The sequence below is a fragment of the Pyxicephalus adspersus genome, chromosome 2 (genome assembly GCF_032062135.1).
Source record: "Pyxicephalus adspersus chromosome 2, UCB_Pads_2.0, whole genome shotgun sequence".
NCBI classification, from domain to species: Eukaryota; Metazoa; Chordata; class Amphibia; order Anura; family Pyxicephalidae; genus Pyxicephalus; species Pyxicephalus adspersus.
This window is the reverse complement of record NC_092859.1, coordinates 36,383,701-36,388,744: the sequence shown is the minus strand read 5'-3', so window position 1 is coordinate 36,388,744 and position 5,044 is coordinate 36,383,701.

Genomic DNA, 5,044 nt, shown 5'->3' with positions numbered 1-5,044 from the left:
CAACAAACAGCGGCCTCACTGCGCCTGCGCGACCGGGCCGCCCTGCCAGCTCCGCCCACACCCTGGCAGTCTAAAGAGAGTACTACGCGTGCGTCGGGAGTTGCAATCAGATTGCGCGTGCGTAGAGCGCCTCATGATGTAGCTGTCAGGTTACTCGGGTTCATGCGATCCCCAGCCGGATTTCAGTGTAGCTTTTCTGCACGTTGCATTTCCCTCCCTTGGACTTTTTTCAAATGTAACTGCAAATTCCAGTAGATTTTTGGTTAATAGTTTAATTTTCCACATTTAAAAAATATATTTTCCTTTGATTCTGTTGTATTTTAATATATTAATACATTTTGTAAATCCAAATCTATAAAAAAATAAACTTTTGCATACTTTTACTTTACAAAATAATCATTTTTTGTCACCAATAATCATTTAATCACCAATGTCAAAGGCATCATAATTTCCTGGTGTGCAATGTTTTATAGTTTCATCTATTCTAAGATAATCAGCCTTGTCCCCTGATAGCATGAGAAGGGACCAAGTCTTTTGGTGGTCTCTCTGCAAAGGTTCTGCACTCCCTTACTGAGTCAGCCCTAAAGATCTACAAAAAGCAAAGATCTTGCCTCCTGCTGATTGGATATCCCTCCCTCTGACCTCATAGGGGGCGTGTCGGTTCTCTGCAATGAGACCACTGCTTCCACTCAGAGAGCCCTTCTCTGTACCATTCTGGCAGGGGACATGCTTTAAAAAGATAACAATCTGAGAGGCTGAACACATTTTTGTTTTGATGCAACAGGAATTTAGCTAATTTAAAATAAGTTTTTATTCAGATTTATATAAGAAAAAGTACTCTCCTTCACTATGCTCCAATGTACACTTTGTATTCTTCTGTCCTGCTAGCCATCAGCCTTCTTTATGGATGAAAAATTTCCTGATTCATTCATGGACGTACCCTTGGGGTGCATCCTCATGCAACCTGGACACACCACAAACATGTCTCCTCTGCAATATAACAAACTTTGCAAAAACTTTTAAAAATCTTCTGTGATGAACATTCCACAAGTGTATGACCCAACGCTGCTGGGAATTAATTAACTTCTGTGCACATGACTGGAAGTTACATCATTGTGATCTGATCAATCAAGGTGGACAAAGATCCTGAAGAGAACTGGGTGAAGATGGCAGTGCTGAAAAAGATGTGAGATTAGTTGAATAAATATGGACAGGCACCCGTAAGATCGTTTAATAGAATATAAAACATAATACACAGTCTGTCCCTTCTGCAACAAAGAACTGGCCTGCTCACAGTTTTCTTTTATATCTCTTCTGTTATCAGACATGGCTGCTGGAAGCTTAGGGATCACTTACTCCTCATCCATGGTCCAGGGAGAACTTACCTTTATCTGTTACATGATTGCTGGGTTCACAGAACACAGAGTTTGTAAGTTTAGTTTCACTTTAAAGGGGAACTAAACCCGCTTGGCTCACCTATCATCATTTAGTCATTATCTTCATTCTTCTTCCTAGAGACAATCTTTGGCCATCTTGACTGGCCGTGCCAGGATGACATACATCATTCATTCCCGACACACGCAAAGGAAGCCAGGATAGTCAGGTTCCACTGGCAACCACAACTGAGCTGCTCTGCTTTTTTGACATTACCTTGGTGCAATCAGGCAGATAAGATAGTTTATTGAAGAAGGGACATCACCTGTCCTATCCTGCAATAATGACCTGCCTGATCCTGTATTCTAAGGTGAATTTCATTCTCTGCAGGATTAAAAACCTCCATCAGTATATAGAGTAGGAACCGCAGCTGTCATGTGAGCAGCCATAAGACACCTGAAAATAATAGATAAAGGTTTATGAGAATAGGGGGATGAGGTTTCTAGGGAGGAGCTGCTCAGGATATACGTGATTTGCATTACGTCATATACACAGGTGAATGACAATTTGGCGGATTATTTATAGGATATACAGGTGAATTATTAAATCAGTCAGTCATTTACCATCTCCATATAGCAACACCCAGAATCATCCCAGTAGTTACAATCTCCTTAAAAGGTGTAATCAGACCTGCATTGAAGGACCAAATCTCCAGATATGAAGGAAAAAGCTAACAGTAGGCTGGTTTTAGTGTTTGCAAAGCAAACACTTCTCATACCAGAAATCACTGGCTTATCACTCTCCCCTCTTCCTTGCAGGGCAGGTCAGTTTTTTTCATATTTACTTAAAGCTGATTCGAGATAGAACAAATACCAATAATTGCAGCTATTTAATCATTATTACATTGTTTCATGTATTTTTTAATGCAAGCACTGTAAAGCTACATACACACTTCCAATTATTATCGTTGGAAAACGAACGACGAACGTTCATGCACGATATATATGAACGATCGTATAGCACCGATCCTGCACATAGAGTTAACGACACGATCGTTCGTAGATATTGTACACACAATAGATACGATCGTTTGAGCGATAGAGGAACTATGTGCACGACAGGAAAGTGAACGGACGTTCGTTCATCACGCATGCTCTGAACATGGACGATCAACAAACGACCGTACACACGAACGATGTTCAACGATCGTCGTCCAATCCGATCCGTCGGTCCGGTCGTTCGTTTCCAGCGACTTTCCTCGTTCGTCGGCGTCGTTGGTTACTTTTTTACGAACGATTTTTTGCCCAATCGATCGTTCGTCGTTCGATTGGAACGATAAAAATTGGAAGTGTGTACGCACCTTAAGTAGACTTGATATGATACTCATATATGACAGAGTTGGGGAGCTCTAAAAGCCAAGCCAAGAAGCATGCTGATAGGAGAAGAGAGCAGAATGGAAAAAGAAATGAGCTCATCATTTTGTTCCTTCTCTTTTCATCTGATCACAGCTTGGGGAAGGAACTAGATCTTTACAGTTTTATACAAATATCAGATGACTGTCTGCTCCAGAAATCAGCTTTTTCTTTTGGAATTTACTAGTAACAATGTTGAATTCTGATCACTGGGGGACTGATCACTTGACTGAGCAAATGCTTCTTTCTACCTGCAGCAGACATCTTCTCAGAATAGGCTAAATCATTGGAATGGAGTTTAAGAAAATTGAATGATAAAAGGGGCCTGAAAAATGATTGCTGGAAACTTTGTAATTTTGACTGTATCTATGCAGATGTGTAAAGTTAAGGAAGGGTCAACCTGATACAGATTTAAGGGGTTACATTTTAAATATGGTAATTTAAAACACTAAACACAGAGCTTTCCTGCTACCAACATTCTGCTCCTATGACTTCCCTATGACACAAAGTCTTTCCACTCCCAGGAAATTCACTAAGCTATGGCTGCCTGAAAGATAGGTATAGTCAAAAGTTTTGCATGGAGTGGGATGGGGCTAAAACCTCAGCTGTGTCCTGCTGGGAAGATTTCACTTTCTGTCTTTGAAACACAAAACAAAGTGAGACAACATATCCCCAACATGAGAGAAATTCCTGCTTCAGTTGTCACGAGAATGTGTCCCTTAAGGAAGGTAAGGATTTAAACCTATTTTATGTCTTGGTGGTCACCAAGGCAAAAAGGGGTGAATCAGACCACAATACAAATAAGGAAGAGGGTCTAACCCCTTCCCAATTCATATACATACACTTTAGGCAGGAAGTGGCTATACACAAGCAATCATAAAGTAATCATAAAACAGGAAACACTATGAACCAAGCTAGCTTCCTGCTGTTTCTTTTTGCTAGAAAAAGAAGGTAAACACCCCCGGACAGGAAAATGTGTTTGTATACCAGTTGTAAAGCTTCTTATTGCGCTTTCTATACCTTTAGGATATTCCAAATATTATCTAGATCTTGTAGAAATAACCTTATGAATTTGCAGTACCAGCAGTACCAATTGGTGACACTCCATTGTGCATACTCCTAATCCTTACTGACGTTTCAGTTAAAAATAAAACAAAAAATAAGCTAATTCTTACAGTTTCTTTTATTCAGAAAGCAACCTAAGTAAAAAAGCCTGTCCCCTGCCAGCATGCTGTGGAAAGGACCCCCTGTGGGCTCAGTGGTCTTTCTACAGAGGTCAAATGCACCCCTTCTTAGTCAGAGATAGGAGAAGGAAGCATAAGCTTTGTTCGTTGGAGAACTATGGCTTTAATTCAGCCAGGAATGTGTCAAATCTCTGCTCTTTGTGTGAAAGCAGCAATCTCAATGCAGAGGTCTGATACCTCATACTAAATCAGAGCAGGAGCTATACAATCAGTAGGACACATCACCTTTGCTGATTAAATTCTATAGGCTAACTCAGAAGTAGCGGATTTTGCAGAAAGACCACTGCTTTCACACAGAGAAACTGCCGATTGCTGCATCATGCTAAAAGAGCTTTTCTACATAGGATGTGGCGAAAAAAAAATTATTTGTAACCTTCTGCTGATTTTTTTGAACTGAATGTTCACTTGAAATTTGAACTCATAACAAATGTATAAACTTTTTGAGCCAATTGAAAGACAAGTTTACTTTGTACAATAGTGTGATACTGGGGCCATGCTAATGAACAATGACCCTACTATTCTGAATATGTCACTAGGCGGCTTGATGAAGGGATTTTCCATACTGATTGAACTGTTCTTATTCCTCTCCCTCGTCAAGAATTCTGCCCCAGGCACTTCAAGTAACCTTTTAAAAGAAGAAATCGAAAGGTCACACAGCTTTTGGCTATGACAGTGTGCAGCATCCAATACACTTTGAACTGGGAATTCCCTTCATATCAACATGATTAATATTTAGGAAGTAATTGGTAAAGATTTCCAGAGAAATAAGTACAATGATCACATAATCATTAGAAAAAGATTGTAAGCTTCTATATTTGGTTTATATCTTACAGATGCATTATTTCCTCCACTTATTGTATAAATATGAATTCAATTACTCCTTATAAACACTGAATATCTTTAATGCATGTGGCTACAAATCATGCTCTGTTCAGAATATCCTAGTTTGTATCCACCCCATTGTGCTCTAGAATGTGAATGTATAAACCCATATCTGTGATTCACAGGAACAAT